General features: G+C 43.2%; 1 protein-coding gene across 1 annotated transcript in view; it reads left to right on the top strand.

Moving 5' to 3' along the window:
• Window positions 1–7,365: 7,365 nt before the first annotated feature.
• The window catches only part of PPARA (peroxisome proliferator activated receptor alpha), a 44,420-nt gene continuing 31,785 nt past the window's right edge, over window positions 7,366–20,000 (top strand). The window contains exons 1-2 of the mRNA XM_060254195.1: window positions 7,366–7,634; window positions 12,486–12,590. The gene's annotated coding sequence lies outside the window, so the exon portion shown is untranslated. The remainder of the gene's footprint in view (window positions 7,635–12,485; window positions 12,591–20,000) is intronic.

Raw genomic sequence — 20,000 nt, 5'->3', positions numbered from 1 at the left:
TTTTGAGGATTGCTGTTTGTACTGTTGGGTTTTCACTTTGCAAAACTTCCCTCCCTTCTTTTTTTTTTAATTATATATATATATATTTATTATTATTATTCATTATCCATTTCTCTACATGCTTTCTAGTATCCATTTACATTTTTCCCCCAACCCACCCCCCTTAGTCTATACATCCTCTTCTTCCAGCCAGGGACAAAGGACTTGTAGCTTCCACTGAATGTCCACTCTCCTTTCTCCCTTCGCCCATTTCAGGTAGGTCCACCACTTTTCTTTGATTCTTGATCTTCTTTCCTCCCATGATTCTTCTTGCAACATTATAGCAGCTATATCTGACTGGATAAAATCAAAGAGATAGTTATGCCAAGTTCTTTCCTTCCATTTGCTTTTATCCTTCCATCCTGCCACTATTACCGCTTTACCCGCTGATATCATTGCTTTTAGTAAATCTTGATTATTCTTCCCTATTATCTCATTCCCTAATATACTCATCTGCATTAATTCAATTCTCTACCTGATTCTCAACTCTACCTGAAAGAATTTCTTTATCATTCCCACTACTTCCCTCCCTTCTTTTCTCTTTTCTCACACCATACCCTCAAACACCCTCAGTCATGCCCCCTTGACTTTGGCCCCATGGAACAAAAACCAGGGTGAGCATAATCAAAACATAATCAGATGCATTTAAAATACCTGAAGAAGGAGTCCTTGGCCCTAATAACCTTTGGGGAGGGTGGAGTGGAGAGCAGATGGAAACCAAGGAGACGTCTTGCAGGTCCTGTGGTAGGTAGGGAGAGGCTCAAGGTTAGTAATCTTTTGGTTTCAGTAAACTGACGAAACCCTTAATAAGCTATTGTGCTTGGATGAATAGGAGGCTTTATGAACATCAGTACTCTACAAAGCATTTTTTTACACTTATATTTGTGATCAAATTCCTGCAGGAGCATGTGTTTTATAATGGAAGAACAAATATGAAAATGGGTGAGATGTTTTGGACTGAAATACACAAGACACGCTTTTGGAGATGTCTCTGGGTACAAATATAGGCAACTGTATGGTCAACGCATGCCATTTCAGATTTCAGTGTGGAGGAGAAGATATGCAAGAAAGGCCCAATGCTTGGGCGCATTCAAGACCGAATTGCAAAACTGCACTGTATTTTAAGGACATTTCTGGAAATTTTAAAAAATACTTTGTAAGAACTGCAATGGAAGCAGCACAAAAATTGGCACCCAGTTTTTATTTTTGTTTAAGGCAAATGTGTTATTTTTTGCCACACGTAACTTCTATACCAGCTCATTGAACACTTCATAGCAATTGTTGCTCAGCTTGTCAGGAACATAAGTGCTCTAGAAGAATAATCATATGAGGCCCTGACCATGTGTGCAAACCTGTGACTCTGCCCTCCTTCCATGTGGAGCCCCTGAATAGGGACACTCTTGCACTACAACATACATGTGGATGGTTTTTGGTGGGTAGCTGTGTATTGGTCTGCAGCAGTAGGACAAAATTTGAGTCCAGTAGCACCTTAAAGGCTAAAAAAAAATTCTAGGGTTGAAAGCTTATATCCTGGGCAGTTTTGTTGATCTTTAAGGAGCTCAGATTTCTGTTAAAATACATATATTTTCATTTAAATGTGGACATGAGAATATATTCAGTCAGAAAATTACTCTCAGGTGACTATTGTGCCACACAAACCGGTTCAAGGAACACTGTCGTTTTAAAAGCTGTTCTAATTTGAGGCAAATAGGGAGACTTCTAAAAAGAAATTCCATTTTTGGAAGAGTAAAAAGTCTTATGTTAATTTTGTCTATCCAATATAAGGGCAAATCATTCAATTCCTTTAAGCAGGGACGCTGAACTCATTTGTTACAAGTGCTAGGTCTGACATAAATGTCACTTTGTCGAGCCAGGCCATGCATGCCATACAATGTAACACGAGGTACCAGAGATATAAACTTTATAAAGGTTATTTCAGATGCCAAATAGCAATAGCAGCTGAATGATTGTAGCAGGCTTGATTGGATTAGGTGTCATATGCAGAGGGGTAGTAGGAATGGGGATACCAGCACAGGTAATAAGGCAGGAAACCTAGGTCTCAATTCTGTTCAGGAGGATTCAGTTCAGGAGGATGCAAAGAATAAATGGGTATAAATCTGACATTAGAACACAAAACATTCAAAAATCAGTAGGGGAACATTTAACCTTCCAGAACATTCAGTTGCTGACCTAAGAGTAGCTGTTCTCTCACAAAGGAATTTCAAAAGGAGATTAGAAAAAGAGATTGCTGAATTGCAACTAATAATGAAGCTCAATGCATCCTCTGGGACTAAACTGAGACCTAGGTTTCCTGTCTCATTATCAATGCCTGCCATTGTCTCCACTTTCTAATACGTAAGGACCAATGGACTCACATTCTAGCTTTATCTGAAGAAGTGAGCAGTGACTCACAAAAGTACATGCCCTGCCACACATTTTGTTATGTGCTACTAGATTCTTGCTCCTTTCCATTAATGAAGATTTCAAGTAAGGGGGAGTCAGTTGCTTGGGTGGGGGGTAGAAACCCTGCAGAGGCCAGATGTGGTCCACGGACTGCATGTTTGACATCCTTGCTTTACAGTATCAGAAATTATTTTATTCTACTCTAAAAATTATATTTAATGAAGATTCAATGGGGTTTTTTTATTCCAAGGAATTTCCAACTAGATATAACCCACTGATAAGACTAATTATCTTTAACATATGAGATTTAAATTTTTGATAAAATTATCAGGTAAAGTAGAGATTAGTCTAGATCAGGGGTGACCAATGGTAGCTCTCCAGATGTTTTTTGCCTACAACTCCCATCAACCACAGGCATTGGCCATGCTGGCTGGGGCTGATGGAAGTTGTAGGCAAAAAACATCTGGAGAGCTACCGTTGGCCACCCCTGGTCTAGATTAACCTTCAGTCTCGAAGACCTATTAAAATCTGACAACATATGATTAACAGCTGGCAGAGATTGTGTTGGGTTGGTTATACATAGCACCAAGTCATCAGCAAAGATTTAATTTGAATTGTTTGTTTCTCATGGGTATTCCTTGAATTAAGGGGTTATCTCTGATAGCCTGAGCTACTGGCTCAATGGCCTTAGCAAATAACAAGGAGGCGAGTGGGCAACCTTGTCTTGTGCCTTTAGAGATAGAGAAATCTTCTGAGTATGCTCTGTTTATCGGAATAAGCTTTAGGAGATTAGTACAATAACTCAATTTCTGAAATTCCTTCTGAAATTCACTTGTTTAATGAACATTTTTAAATATGGAATTTCCACACTGTCAAATGCCATTTCCAGATTTAATGATAAATATAATGATTAATATTCTTGAATTTACTAAACTGAATTAAGTTAATGGTCTTTCTAATTTTATTAACACAGTCTCTGTGGGGAACAAAACTTACTTGATCATGATTTATATATTCACCAATTATCTTATTCAGCCTGGATGTTAAAAAGGTAGTAATGTTTTAAAAATCATTATTCAGTAATGATATAGGATGATAAGCTTTAGGATCGATTAAATAATTTTCCTTCTTTGGTAACACCACAGTTCTGGTGAAATTCCAAGATTCAGGTATCTGTCCCTTTGTCAAGACATAATTAAAAATCATAGGTAGGTGACCAACCACTAAATCACCAAACTTCTTATAAACTTCTACAGGACTTCCATCCCTGCCAAAAGGTTTTTCAAAGAATGGATAACCTTGAGAATCTCTGAAGATGTTATTAGTTTTTCAAGAGATTCCCTGTATTCCCTTCAAGAGGTTCCCTACTTTGATGTCCTCCACTGAGTGTCCAGGGAGGGTGAAGGGTTCTACAGGTTTCTCAGTTTTGTTATTCTTGATGTCAGATTTGTGTCCTTTTCTTCTTTGGCATACGGTTTGAGCTGTCTGCCCTATGGAAAGAACTGAAGAACACTGTTGGCATTTAATGGCATGTACAATGTTAAAAGATAAGCAAGTGAATGAGCCTGAGAAGTTGAGATGACATTGATAGGTCCAGTGATTGTGTTGTCTGGGTGTATGTGGCAGCAAACGTGGCATCTGGTTTATTTCAAGCTCTGGCATCAATGTTCCCTCTAGGCTGCAGAGTCTTGTGAGCAAAAATTCTACTTTGTGAGCTCCTGGTATTAAAGTTCTGAGCTACTGGTATTAAAGATATGAGCTACTGCATAAATTAGTGTGCTCTGGGGCCATCCTTCCTGAGCTAAGACAAAAATGCATGAGCTGGAGGCTAAAAATCTGTGAGCTAGCTCACGCTAACTCAGTTTACAGGGATCATTGTCTGGCACCAGCGTCCATGTTCAAATTAGATGTTGTATCATTGTGAGTGAGGAGTTGTTTAAGATTGGGGGGTTTGTTGAGTACTTGTTAAAGAGAACTGTCTTTATCCAGTGGAGGATATAAGTAACTGATGATGTGTTGAAGAGTGGTATGTGATCACTAGTGGTTTTCTGTTATTGCCTCTTGTGGGCCCATCTTGCAACAGGTTTTCTCTGGGTACCATTCCGGCTTTGTTAATCTATTTCTTGACTTCATCAGGTGGATATTTTAGTTCCCAAAAGGTTTGTTACAGATCCCTCAGGTGAGAATCTCTGTCTGCAGAATTGGAGCAGATGCGGCTGTAGTGTAGAGCCTAGTTGTATACAATGGATCATTTGGTATGTTTAGGATGGTAGCTGGAGGCATGTAGTTACGTTCGTCAGTCAACAGGTTTCTGGTATAAGGTAGTGTCTATGCATCCAATGTGTATTTTTACAGTAGTGTCTAGGAAATGTATTTCTTGCATAGATTGGTTCATTGTCAGGTTGACGACAGGATTAAAGTAGTTGAATGCCTGGTGGAATATGTCTGGGGCTTCTTTAACATTGTCCAGACAATAAAGTCATTGTATTGCAGGTATAAGAGAGGCATGAGTGGACACGAGTTTAAGAAGTGTTGCTCCAAATCTGTCATAAAGATGTTAGCATACTATGGGGCCATGTGGATGCCCATGGCTGTACCATTAATCTGAAGGAACAAGTTGTCACCAAATCTGAAGTGGTTATGGGCATACCATTTTGTTCTCACTTCAAATTCAGGAACAACTTGATCAACATCTAAGGTACTATTGAATGTGTTTCCATTAAACTGCAGGAAGGTGAGAGGCCCCAAAGGGCAGGGCTTTTTCTGTGGCTGTACCTAATTTGTGGAATTTCTTTCCTACCACTCTATGTCTGCTGCCTTCTGTGTGTAAATATATAAAGGGGGAAGGATTAGGCTTTGGGTTTTTTTTAATGAGCACACAGCACACTTTGCTTCCTTATCCAAGTGTGTGGGTTTTATTGTTGCTTAGGTCAATTTATTTCCGTCTATTTTATGCATGCTGACATTCTCCTATTTCCCCCCTTTAATGCTACTATGGTTGCTGGTTCATTTCCTTATTGTTTTTATTCTTGTATAGCACTTTATATGAGATATATAAATTACTTTAAGAAAGTTTGTATTTCTGCATAGATACTTATAACCAGATACTTCTGCCAAAAAAGCCCAACAGGAACTCATTTGCATATTAGGCCACACCCCCTGACACCAAGCCAGCTGGAACTGCCACCAACCAGCCTGTGTTCCTGTGTGTTCCTGCTTAAAAAAAGCCCTGCTTATAGCTATTGTCACACAACTATAACAGAGATGTCACTGGTAGCTGATCAAGTCGTCAAGGTGCTGAATGTAATGAGTTTACAAAAAAAAAAAAAGGCTTGTTATAACTTGCTAAAGAAATTAGCAAATTAGTTCTGGATACATTTTCCCCCTTGCCAATACTCCAGTCCAGGTTCCAACTTAATTTTGCATTCTATTCTCTATATCAGGGGTGGCCAACAGTAGCTCTCCAGAAGTTTTTTGGCTACAACTCCCATCAGCCCCAGCCATTGGCCATGCTGGCTGGGGCTGATGAGAGTTGTAGGCAAAAAGCATCTGGAGAGCTACCGCTGGCCACACCTGCTCTATATCAAACTTCCTGTCATATCCTGGATTCTTCAGATAGTCCTTTCAGAATACTGACATGTTCCTTCTGTGCTGAGGGTATAGTATGGTGTAGTAGGCAGTGTATATCCCCACTTTTTATTGGTCCTACTTCTATACTTGAACAACAGCTTGCCCTACCAATATTAAGCTGCTGAAGATTTCCCCTTCACTGTATCTCCAGGCTAGGAGAACTTGACTTGTGTATTTCCCACATACATCATGATCACAGAATAAATAACCACATATCTAAGGCTCACATAATCTCAGCTTGCAAGATGGGAACAATCATACACAGAGGGCTTTTTTTTGAGCAGGAACTTACAGGAACACAGTTCCAGCGTTCCTGTTAGCTTGGCAGCAGGGGTGTGGCCTAATATGCAAATGAGTTCTTGCTGGACTTTTTCACACACGCACACATATAGTGTGTGTGTGTACGCACGCCTGTCTTTTTCCTTCTAACTCTTTATCCTATTCTGATAAGAGACTAAAACAACCACCTTACTATATCAGAACAAAATCCAGCATTTTGTTTCCCAGGCCAGCTCTTCACTCCATTTTTCCTCCTCTCTTGAAAGAATCCATAGATTTATTTATTTGAAATGTTTGCGAGCTGGCCTTCCTCCTGATCAACTGAGGATCACGAAAACTGCAGAAGTGCTACTGCCGTGCAATTCACCTTTTTTCCCAACCGGAAGCAATCCGTTTATGCATGTATTTATTTGCTTGGAAGCTGGACTGTCTAATACGACACCCCAACGAAGTCCCTCCCTTCCCCAAACCCGCCTTCCTCAGCGTCCCTCAAGAGATCTCCAGGTATTTCGAACTCTGAGCCGGCAGCCCACTGCTATCGGGGGTGGGGGGGGGGCCGTGCTCATGACAATGTGTGGCTGTTACAAAGAGGGCCTCCCTCATACTGGAAAAGGCTGAGAACCAGCGCCGGGGCAGGAAGCGGGAGGCTCGCTCCAAGGAAAGCCCACCATCCCGCCGCCACCTTCGCACAGCCAGCCGCCCCTTCGCCGAAGGATAGTTCGGCGCCCCAGGCCCGCTCGCTCCGGAGTCAGCCCCCTCCCTAGCAACAGGTGAGCCGCGTGGCCCATCCGCGTCAGTCCGCCCGCAGCCGACGGGGGCGTGGCCCTCCGGGGCAGCGCGCGCCGCCCCTCCTCCGCTCTCGCCCAATGAGCTGCCGGGGCGGCGGGGTGTGTGCCGGGCGTGGGCGGGGCGCGACGTGCCCGCGGCCTCACTTCCGGTTACCTGTCACTCGACGGAGCCCCGCGAGGAGTCGGACGGGCGCTCCTCTTCGGTCGGCGGGTGATGCGCGCGCATCCCGCTCCTCCCCAGGCGCGACCGTTTCCCCTGCCCCCTCCCTCCCGCGCGGAGGGATTGTTGCGCGGCAGGCGGCGACCCTCCCGGGCGCTGAGGGAAGGAGGAACGGAGGGGGCGCGCGGGGGGACGCGCACTCCCTTCGCCTCACCTTGGGCACCCTCTGCCCGCCCGACAGGTGGAGCTTCCCTCTTGAATGGCTTCGTCGCCTCGCCTGTGGAAGTGCCGCCTGTCAGGAGGCCGGGCTGTGCGGGGCGGCAGGCCCCCTTCAGGTGCGTCGACTCCGGAAGTCTCAACGGCCAGGGTGTTTTCTTTCCTTGGAGGGGTCGGGCCGGGCTCTGGGGTGGGAGGCTGCGCCTGTTGAATGCCTGCCTGCTAGCCAAGAGAAGCACGTGTTTTTTGGCTCTTGAAAGTCCGGTGGAGGGGGGAAGCGGCTCGACAGGCTTCTGGGTCACCACGTGAGTGTCTTTGGGAGGGGGGCGCTACCTCTCTCCCCCAAGCAAGATCTCTGCACTTTTGCACAAACTGGTTTTTAAATTATTGCTGTTAAATTAAAAACAAAAACAAAACAAACCCAGATCCTGCACTGCTGGGATTCCTAACGCCTGCAGGAAGAACGGGTTTAAGCCGCTAAAGCAATAAAATGTGGGTCTAGTTGGGGAGTGTTTGAGATCAGAGGCACAGGTCGCAAGGACCTTTCCTCATTATCGCGCCCGTGGACTTTGTGCTGACGCATTGCCCAGTTTCCTAGCCAAAAGCAGATGATGTCTGCATCTGGCAAGAAACTCGACAACGCAACAACTAAATTTTCTGATAAAGGGTCCGGATCTGTGCAGAGATGAGAAGTAAAATCAGACAGGCTTTTGTGCAACTGTTGCAACAGCACAGGTGGCATTTCGTACCTGTCGACTAGGAGAATATTTCCTGGTGATATATGTAGGTCAAGTGCAGCAAAGGAACTGGGCAACTGAGTGGCTTCCACTGAAACGTTTTTCCCCTGAGGGATCTGGTTGGTGGCAAGAAGGTAGCATTCCTGTTGGGAACAGCTGGAGCTTTCTCTGTCGATAATGCAGGGAGTTGTCAAAATTGGGATTTCTCTGGTTTGACAAGAAAAACGTGTTTTAACCTTATCCAGGACAGTCCTAAGGTATCCCAGGGCATTAGAAGGTCATGAAGGTAACTTTAGACATGTGCTTTGAAAAGCAATTTAAGTTAGTTTTCTCTTGAGAATAAAATAATTACTTGATGTTGCAACAACTCTTGGGTAACTTTAGAATGATCATTTGTTGAGTTGTGTTAGAGTTATTGACTGTGTGTTAACTTGACATGCAAACGCAAGGATGGAAACTTCCCAGTTTTCAAAACAGACATTCCAGATTATGTAGTTCTGGTTTTGCTGTTTAGGCACTTCTAGTTAAATGTGTGGGATTGGGCTGCTTAAGGACCTGCTTATTAATGTGCACACATTTTCCTTTTTTCTGTGGCCTTCTTATTCCACTTCTACTAGTGGGGTCTGATGTTGACCTTGGTCTCTGTCTTTCTTCTCAGCTTGCAAAAGTGCTTGCCCCTTTCATTTCACGGATATAGTTTGGGGTGGGGAGAAACTTGCCAGACTTCTGTTGCCCTGTATTGCATCTCATTTGTTGCTATAATAAGATTGAAAAGGATTTGGGAATTGAGGATTTGCAGGGATGGAGCATGATAAGCCAGTTTGCATTGCCTTTGAAGGTTAACTCTTTGTTGCCCATTTACCCTTCTCCTTTTTCCTCCAAATAATTAGTTTTAATACTGGAAAGATTACAGTTTTGATTATATTATGCTTTCAGTTTTATAATGTGTCTTAAAGCTTGTCAGGTTCAACTCCGGTGAAAATGCTTTGTTTTTCCAGCCGTGCCTCACTCATCACCAGCCCTCTGGGCAGAGGGTTTCATTAGCCTAAGATAGGTGTGTGTTGGAGCAGTTCCAGATTGAATACTTGCTACAAAATTACACTGCATTAATTAATCTCTCTCCTTTTGCCTGCTGAGATTTAGATCCAGTGTGAAGAAAATTAGCTTCAAGAAACAGCAAAAGCCTTAGCATGTTGTAGCAAGTCAAGAGAATGAAGGCTCAAATATCTCTCTTTAACATGTACTCAGAATGGATTTAAATGTAATCATATCTCTGTTGCTAATTTAGGATCTTATATCTTTTAGCTTTTGCTCCCTTGTCTTTTAAGCCTCTGTTTCCATTTGTTTTTCCCTTTGGGATAGGTGTGTAAGGGAGTAAATTTAATCGGGTTATTATTTACTTTAACATAATCTTTTGTGAGTGGGGTGTGTGTTCATCCTAAAGAGCGTTTTAATGTATGGAAATGAAATGCCTACCTTAGGGGTGTGACTGAAACTGCAAGCACCCATTATGACACTGTTCTGTTTGTGTACAGAACTCCAGTAAGGATGTGGAACGTGCTTATTAAACTTTTGACCACATTTGTGAGGGTCGATTATTGGCTATCTGGAAAAATGTCAGCTTTTCCATAAAGACAGTTTGAGAAGTAAAACTGTAAATGACAGAAGTGAAAAACATGTTGGAATATGTGTCCTTTGTGTAGAATAGTTCAGGAAGAATACCCATGCCATGTTTAATTTTTCATAGTTTATAGAATTATGGAACAAAAATCATATTTTAATTAAATGATAGTAATCTGTGATGCAAGGAGTTGTAGCTTCTGTTCTAGAAGCATCTAAAGCAGGGGTGTTGAACTCATTTGTTATGAGGGCCAGATCTGACATCAATGAGACCTTGTTGGGCCGGGCCGAGCTATGTCGGACTGGGTTATGTGTGTATCTATTTAAGATTAGGTAGCGTAACAGAGATAGAAACTTTTTAAAGGACACAGACAAACATGAGAAAAGTTTTTTTTTTAACTTAAAATAAAACATGCTTAAAACATTAGCCCTTGTTGGTTTTAAAGGTGCTTTCTTTGTATTTCTACCATGGGATCCAGGGAACTGGGCAAAGGAAGCTCTGGCTCTTTCCCTCCCCCCCCCCCCCAGGAGACCAGGAGGGGGAGGAGCCTCAACCAATGGAGAAAATAGAGGTTTTGCTCTGTAGCTCCTGTGTGATTGAGCAAGCCTTGCAAAGCAAGTTGAGATGCAGAAGAAAGCAAGAGAGAGAGAGAAGGAAGCAGATGACAGCCAGTTGCTTGGGGGGCTGAAAGCTTTTTGTTATATTTTGGTCCTGCCTTTCATCCAATGAGCTCTGGCATATATCATTCTACCCTCTTCCATTTTATGGTCACAACAACCCTGTGAGGTAGGTTACAACAACCCTGTGAGGTAGGTTAGGCTGAGAGTGTGTGACTGGTCAAGGTCACCCAACAAGCTTCATGGCAGAGGGGAGATTTCAATCTGGATCTCCTAGATGCTGTTCACTCTAACTACTATGCCTCATGGTATCTCAAGTGAGAGGTGACTTTGTTGAAAAAGCATGGTTACTGTGATGAATTGAATTTTTTATTACAGTCAAAAAACAGCATGAAAATGAATGTTTGCTGTGATGTAACTACATGACATTCAGATCAGGATATGTTTTTATATTTATTTTGTAAATATATTGTTTGTGGTAACCGAGAAACATACTTTGTGGAGCAGAGAAATTAGAGTGTTCTGTAGAATGATTAGCTACTGTTTCCCAAATTTCAAGTAGTAACATTGCGTAGCACAGATGGAGTTCTGTTTGTTGGGAATATTTGTAAAGATAACAATATTCCAACATGCATGATTTCAACTTTAAGTATCTAATTATTTCAGCTTTTAACCTCTCCCTAAGCTTTGGAGCAAACCGCAGCATAATAATTAGGGTGTTTTGTTTTATAAGTATTGTCTAGCAGAGTCTGCAACCTCATGCTATGTGTAAATGCAATACAGCCACACACTGGCCTCTTAGGTGATTGGCATTCCATGAGTTGCACTTGTCACAGTGTAGCTCATGCTTACTGTGTGAGAACGGCTCCAGTCCCCCCTCCCCCACCATGTGCACTTCGGTTCAAGCTGCCACCTTTTCTTTCTCGCTCTGCTGCTATGCCTTCAATCACTACTGGACTTGCTGTCGCTAAGCAAACGAATCGTTTGTCCTCTGCATGGAGGTGACAGTAGCCAGAGACCTGCTTAATGCCTATGTGTCAAGTTACTGGTGGAGACGGGGGTGGGGAGCAGGAATCCGCCTCATTTTGGATACCAACACCTGCCAGGGACAGCCTATTGACAACCACTTGCTTACATTTTGCAGATGCTGCATAGCTTGGGCCGGGATTGTAATTGCTCCTTGACAAAGGGGGATGGGGAGCAGCAACTGTGGCTTTTGCAGGGGAAGAAAAAAGTATTTCTCAGGCTCCTTTGAAAGAAAGAAGAAGAAAGGGCAATGAGCTGTTGCCCCCATATATACATCCTGCAGGCATTGAGTATAAATTTAGCATGGGAAGGGGAAAAAAATGACTACTTACTAGAGTTGCCATGTTCCCCTGGCCACTGGCAGAGGACAGAGGGGTAGGAATTCTGGTTCCAGGTTGGGAAACTCCTGGAGATGTGGGGATGGAGCCCGGGAAAGACAGGGTCCTAGAGTCCACCCTCCAAAGCATCAATTTTCTGCAGAGCAACTGATCTCTGTAGTGTGGAAATGAGCTGTAATTACAGGGGATCGCCAGGTTCTACCTGGAGGCTGTCATCCCTGCTTGCTAACAGTGATGTTTTTAATTATTATAAATACAGGAATGGTGCTTTTGGCTGTAAATGCATTGTTTAAAAAAAAACCTAGCAAAACAATACTTCAGAGCTTTGCAAAGGTATGTGACTCAAGGATAGATAAACCTATACAGCAGCCTTGTACAAATTAATAACAATAAACTGGCCCTTGATATCGAGCATTGAGATCGAAATGAAAGGGGTGAACCATTTACCTGCTGATTAAAAAATCTAATCTACCCAGAGTTGTTAGGCTGGTGTTGATCAACATAGTTCATTAACGATTTTGGGAGGAGCAGCAACAGCCATGCCGAGGTTTAATTTGGCTTGGTTTAAGCATTTGAAAGGCCTCTCTCCAAGCTCTGTTGTGCTGACTGTCTCTCTCTCTCTCTCTTAAAGAAAAATACCAGCAGTCCAGAACTCATGGTAAATCCATGCATCGCAAATGAAGGTGTCTATTGAAACATATTTTGCATACAGATTTCACTTACATGACCAGAAACAGTAAGTAAAATTTTGTTTATTACCCTAGGAAGAAAATGCGTGAGAAGAAATTTGTTTGGAAAGGAAGAAATTGTGACATAAGTTGATGGAGTGGTATCTCTGTATTTCTCATGGCTTGTCTTGGTCGGCTTCATAACAGGAGTCAAAGAGTTTGAATCTGATTTATTTATATGTTGCTAAGGCAAGGAACTGTGGCGAAATTTAAGAGAACAAAGTTAGTCTTTACTATGAACCAAAGAGGTCAGCTGTTGGGCCCCTCACTCTTGTTTCAGACACTGGTGTCTGTCCTTATAGCTTGAGAGTGTTATCTTGGAAACTCTCCCCCACCACCACTGAATCAGCAGATTTGCTGCTATCTTGTATCACTTACAGAGAGCATAATTTCATTCCTTGTTTCTCAGACTTTATGCTTCTCGTTGCAGAACCCAACGAAGCTGATGGGTAGGAGGTTCAGTACTGACAAAAGGAAATATTACTTTACACGGAAAGTGATTAAGAGAGCAATCCTAAACAGATCTACTCTGAATTCTACTATGGTCTATTCAGTAGGGCTTACTCCCAGGAAAGTGTCCTTAGGATTGTGCAATTTGCTGCCAAAGGATATAGTGACAGCCACAGGAATAAACAGCTTTAAAAGACGGTTAAATAGATGAATGGAGTCTACCAGTGGTTACTAACCAAGATGACTGAGGGGAACCTCCACATTCAGAGGTACTAATCCTCTGAATCCCAGAGCCAGGAGGCAACATCAAGTGAAGGCCTCAGCCTCTATGCCCTGTTGTTGGTCCTCCAGAGGAACTGGCTGGCCACTGTGTGAAACAGGATGCTGAACTAGATGGACTGTTGGTCTGATTCAACAGGGCTGTTCTCACATTAACCCTTCATGTCAGCAGGCGTATCTTGCACGCAGGTTGTTGTCTTGCTTTGAGCATAGGAAATTTTCAGCAGGTTAGATTGACTCTGGCCTTGGTGCATTTTGCCTTCCTGTGCAGTAATTGATCTGGCTGGTTTGTGTGAGCAGTTTGCATAGAAAGCAGCTTTCTGTACACTCTTTGTTCTTTGCTTTTATTACACCTCAGACAGTGTGTGGCATAGTGGTTTAGAGTGCCAGACTGGGATTTTGGAAGACCCTTGTTCAAATGTCCATAATGCCATCAAACTTGATGGGTGATCTTGGTCAGTTGCTGTTTCTCAGCAGAATCTCTGTCACAGAAATTCTTGGGAGGATAAAACGGTATATGTGGGGGGGGGGACCATGTAAGCTGCCCTGAGCTGTTGGGAGGAAGAGGATTAAAAAGTGCTGGGTAGATTTGGTGTGGGTCAGTGTGCGAGTGTTGTTGGATAGATGCTTCTGACACAGATGGCAGCTGTGCTTGAAACTGGCCATGCCCAGCTTTAGAAAGGACATGACCCTGGATTGGCTGTGATTCTTCTCAGAGGTGAATAGCCTTTTAGATTTCAAGCAGGAAGGAGATCTTGGGCTATTCCAAAACCAGGTTTCCCCATCTCTCACTCTCTTTTTGGGTAAAACAATTTTATTATTCAGCAACATTAATCAATTACTATCCAAAAATAAACATCAAAATATTTCATCACATTTCCCATCTCCCTCCCCCCCCTTTCTGTGACTTCCCCAGTGCATTCCACATAATATGTAGAAAGAATAAAAGGTAATATTAACCTATTTTTAAAAAAAGAACTTATAACTATAATAATACAAAGAGCAAAATTACTTACTACTATTGTTATCTACCTTAATTAATAATCCATTTATAGTATTATTATACTTAATTCTTAACATTGCCTATCTTAATTGTAATCCATTGGTCCCAAACCTTATAAATGAAAAAACATTATATATTTCTATAATTAACTATAACACTTAGTAGCACTTTACTTTAAAAAGAAAAAATTAGCCATTATTAAAAATCACCAAGTGTCCTTTAGAAAGGACATGACCCTGGATTGGCTGTGATTCTTCTCAGAGGTGAATAGCCTTTTAGATTTCAAGTAGGAAGGAGATCTTGGGCTATTCCAAAACCAGTTTTCCCCATCTCTCTCACTCTCTTTGAGAAGGGCGGTGGTGTCCCCCCTGTTCCCCACCTCACCATTGTATAGAAGGAAACTACAATTCAGTATGAAGTCTAAATGAAAAAAAAAATCCCCATATATTCTCTTCTTGATCTTGTGCGTGTGAAAACTGACTAGATGGCTGTTTTGCTGTCACTTTTAAAACTGCGATTCTTAGTCATTGCAAAAGTGGGAAACAGTTGTGCTGTATAGCAATTTATACATTAAAACTTAAACCTGCTATAGATTTTATACCCTAAAAATTTCCTAATATATTATAACAAGATGACAAGTTAGCCTGTATACCATTACATAAGATGATTCCTGTCGCTCCAGTACTTCTTTATACAATGAGTGATTAAAGCTGGCATTCATGGCCAGAGGATGCAGTGATAGCTACAGACACCGATAGCTTTAGTGGGGGACTAGACGCTTTCATGGAAGATAGGTCTGTCAATCAATACTAATCATGATGAGTAAACAGAACCTCCACCTTTAGAGGCAGTCAGCCTCTGAATACTATTGCCAGGAGGTAACATCAGGGGAATGCCTCGACCTTTATGACCTGTTACTGGCCCTTGAGAGTTACTGATTGTCCACTGTGTGAGACAGGATGCTTGACCAGGTGGAGTGCTTGTCTGATCCAGCAGGGCTCTTCTTATGTTCTTATTTTGTGCAGCCAACTTCTAACTGCACTGCCAGTGCAAAGAGAGCTACTATAAAGGTAAAGGTAGTCCCCTGTGCAAGCACCAGTCATTTTCGACTCTGGGGTGACGTTGCTTTCACGTTTTCATGGCAGACTTTTTTACGGGGTGGTTTGCCATTGCCTTCCCCAGTCATCTACACTTTCCCCCCAGCAAGCTGGGTACTCATTTTACCCACCTCAGAAGGATGGAAGGCTGAGTCAGCCTGGAGCCGGCTACCTGAACCAGCTTCCTCTGGGGTCGAACTCAGATCGTGAGCAGAGGGCTCCGACTGCAGTACTGCAGCTTTACCACTCTGCACCACGGGGCTCTTATACATAATGACAATACAACATTTAATTAAGAGTGCACCCAAGATTAATACAATATGCCAGACTTAGACTTCATACTTCTGCTGGGTAGATTTTTTTGTGGGACCATGGGTCTGCATTTTATACTGTATATGCCTTAAGTGCTTCTTCGTCTCATCTGTCCTTGTTAACCTCACAGAGAGGCAGAGAATTCCCTTTTTAAGGACTGGAAACTGGGCCTGTGATTTGTGTAAACATACAGAAACCAGAAGAGAGTGGCATTTGCAGCAGTAGACAGAGAGCACCCTTGTCTGGGGCAGTGGCTGCTACCCTGGAGGCTGTATATGCTGCTTGTCTTGGGGCTTATCCTGAGGTGAGGTGCAAAGATAAGGACTTAGAAAGGCAGTTAAATGCATTTGTCAATTATTGACTGACTGTGAGTGGTTTTGTTTGAGGACTCATGCAGCATCATTTTACTTCATATGATAACATTAGCAAATTCAGCCAGCACTTCAGGGGTCAGAATACTTTATGAATTACTTAAATGAGCTTAATTGAAAACAAAAACAGGGTGATCTGCTGATCCATGTTCACTTCTTACCACTTCTATGGTCTTATGCCACTCCTGCAACTTTCTAGAACTGCATGTGTGGCAGAACGCGCTTGCTCTGGCTTGCAAGTTCTATTCTGCCCTGCCCTCTTAGATGTTTCTGCACACCTGGAGGGGCTTTTCTTCCACTGTTGGGTAGCTCACCACCACCACCTGACGCTTGTATGGAATTGCCCATTGGGAGGGTTGGGACTCCCAGCTTCCCTTCCGAGTTTTGAGGCCTTGCCTTGTCTCCTGAGGCCCAGCACCTAGTCACCATGGGGACAGTTTACTGTCTTGTGCAACCTTGGAGGAATGGTCACTTGCCAGCTGCCCGCATTTCCCCTTGATGCTCCTTCTAAAATAGCATGTTCAAGATTGTGGAGGTCTGTTAGGGTTGCCAAGTCCAATTTAAGAAATATCTGGGGACTTTGGGGGTGGAGCCAGGAGTCTTTGGGGGTGGAGCCAGGAGACATTGGGGGCGGAGCCGAGAGCAAGGGTGTGACAAGCATAATTGAACTTCAAGGGAGTTCTGGCCATCACATTTAAAGGGACTGAACAATTTTTTAAATGCCTTCCTTCCATAGGAAATAATGAAGGATAGGGGCACCTTCTTTTGGGGCTCATAGAATTGGACCCCCTGGTCCAATCTTTTTGAAATTTGGGAGGCATTTTGGGGAGAGGCACTAGATGCTATACTGAAAATTTGGTACCTCTATCTCAAAAAACAGCCCCCCCAGAGCCACCGATACCCGCGGATCAATTCCCCATAATTCCCTATGGGAATCGTTCCTGGAGGTGCATGATTGCTCTGGGGGCGGGGCTTCCCCCACCGGCCAGCTGGCTGGGGGAGGGGGGAAGCCTGTAAAACCGGGGGATCCCCCTCTGGGACCTGGGGATTGGGAAGCCTAAGGTCTGTGTACGGAGAACCACTACTAGCATCCAAAGTTATAAAGTATTTATTAAAAAGAAGATATTTGCAAGCATACTTTTAGCACAGCACCAGATTTGAGCAAGAGAAACAAAAGAAATAGGTAATATGCAAATCCTCTGTTCCTCTCACTATACATGCCCTATCAGATGTTAAAATTTAGGACAGACTCCTTTCATTTAGGATCTTACAGATCCTTCTAAAGTGCCATTACCTGAAGACTTACTCCAGCTCTTGAAATAAGCACATGGTCAATGGCTACTTTCCCAATGGAGAAGTCTGTGTGCGCTCATGGATACAGTACCCAAGGAAAAGAAACCTCCTTTCTATTACAAAGAGGTTTTATCATATCTGTTTCTCTACCTACTGACCAGGTCAGGCTAGGTCAAAGAAGTGCTTCCTGCTGCTTCTTCCTGGAGATTATCTAGGATTCTATCCTTCCAAATTTCTGTTTCCTTCTTGGAGGAAGGTGGGGATCTTGACCCACCCATTATCTCTCCTTCTAGATGTATTAGCATTTGAACGAACATGAGTGGAGGTAGGTCTGGAAGCAGTTGCACGGACTCCTCTCCCCATGCCTGTTCCTTACCTGGGTGTGAGGGGAGGGGTGGGGGGGCTTTTAAAATGCACAGTGTAGGTTTTGCTCATCTCAAACCTCCCAGGAGAAAAACTGCATTTCTTCACAGCATGCTTCCCAAATCTTCTGGAAATGTCAATATGATTGTTTATAGAAGGAACTCTATGTTGTGTCAAGGTGCTCCTGCTGCCTTGAAAGTTCCACCAGAACAAATACTGTGATGCAGACTGACCTTGAAAATTAAGAATAGGGAGAAGGGTCAGACTTCCTCTCCAGCTGTGAATGTGAGACCACAGGCCAAGAGTGTGGGTGTCGGGGGAGTAAGTACACTGTGCTAGGGTTCAGGGGTGTATGGTTCTGGCTGTATGGTTTTTATCATAATACGGTCTTTCATGCATTTTCAGAAACAAAATATGACTTGTGAAAGGGTATATATGTGATAGGCCAGAGGAGGTGGACTGTGTCACAAGGTTGTACTGGGTGTGTGCATGCATCCATATTCTATTTCTTGTGCAAGGAAAGAGCACACATATATCTAGCTGTCGTGTTGCTGTCTGTTGTTTCTGCAGTGAAGAAAATGCAGCAAACTGCTGAAGTTGAACAACAGTGGTGTTGCTCAAGAACAAAGCATTTTATAGGCTAGTGCCTACTTCCACAGCTGCAGATTCAGACCTGGAAATGTGCAGGTGTTTTGTGCAGTATGTATGTATGTCTTCTTTTCAAGAAGAGTTGTTTTCAAAAGCTGGCAAAGAAAATACACATAATGGCCATGCATCATGCTATCGAAATGCAGATTTTTCCATTTTTCCTTTTGTGGAGGAATTTGGGGGTCTGTAGTAGCTACACCACTGTTTTTCCAAAAAGAAAACACAGCTGTGCGTTTTGCCAGTTCTGGTGCATTTTTCACAGGGGTGTATTTGCTCCTTGATCTGTGTAATACATAGGGTTGCTAACTTTGAGAATTGAGGGGCAGAGCCTGAGGAGGATAAGATTTGGGGAGAGGAGGGACTTCAGTGGGGTATAGTACCATAGAGTCCACCTTCCAGAGTGACCATTTAGTCCAGGTGAACTAATACCTGTCACCTGAAGATCAGTTGTAATAGTGGGAAATCTCCATCCACCATCTGGAGGTCAGCTTCCTAGTAACACCCGCAGCTCATGTCATGGCTTGTGTATCTCTTGAGCACAGTGAATGAGGCCTGTGGAATTAGCTAGTTTCATAGTTAAGTGATGTATATACTTTGTAAATAAGCAAGGAAGAAGAGGCCATTGTGTGAATTCTTTTCTGAAATATGTGATTTCTCATCCTCTAAGGCTGTAAGTTCATTGTCAGGAAAAGCAATAAAGAGTGCCCATCAAAGGACTGTGTACCATTTCCCCCCTGTTGAATAGAGAAGAAGCATTTATTCTTCTCAGTGTCTTCCAGAAACAGATGTCGATGCTGCTGTGGTTTTTCAACTTGTAAATAATTGCAGTCTGTTTAGATCGGGTAATGAATCATGCAGAAGGCTGCAGCTGTGCAGACGCAGGAAGAGCTGGGAGAAGGGTGGAGGTGGGGGGCCTGTGACATTGCTCTGCAGTAAGGGGGAGAAAAATGTCCAAAGAGGGAAGACTGTCTCCTTGCCAGAAGCTAGTAAATGGAACTGAAAGATGGAAATGGGAGCACTGCTATGAGCGAATGCTGGAGAAGCTGAAGAAGGAAGATGGTGTCTAGGATTCAGAAGAGCTTGCTTAAATTTAATTTGCTCAGTTTCCCTATTCTGTGGCCTCATTTGATGATTAAGTTGCCTGATCACAAGATCATTGCTGCAAATGGTATATCGAATAATACATGTCAAAGTGTAATAGGTTGGATCCTAAGAGCTGAGGAGAAAAAAATAAAATGGCTTAACATGTTCCCTTCAGTTTTGTTTCTCTCTCCCACCTGATGCCCTTGAGGGCTGGAGGACCACTGGGATCTAGCGGGGTGGGGGTGGGTGGGGGGGGAGGAACTGTACAAACTCATCCATAAAAGGCACAAGATGAGCAGAAAATGCCTGCCAAGACTGCTGCAGAGCCTGTGATGCATCCCATTCCTTTCCTGAGGAACTGTAACTCTCTTTTTTGGGAGGGGGGATGGAATAGGAGCTTGCCTTGGGAAGGGGGAAAGATCCATTCTGTGAACGGTTTGTCAGACCCCACAGAATCAGCCTCTTCATTTCTTGAAACAATGGGGTCACAGTCCAAGTCGGCAGCATGCAGAGCCAGGG

The sequence above is a fragment of the Heteronotia binoei genome, chromosome 14, assembly GCF_032191835.1.
Source record: "Heteronotia binoei isolate CCM8104 ecotype False Entrance Well chromosome 14, APGP_CSIRO_Hbin_v1, whole genome shotgun sequence".
NCBI lineage: Eukaryota > Metazoa > Chordata > Lepidosauria > Squamata > Gekkonidae > Heteronotia > Heteronotia binoei.
The sequence above is the reverse complement of the archived record's forward strand: the minus strand, read 5'-3'. Positions and strand labels throughout refer to the sequence as shown.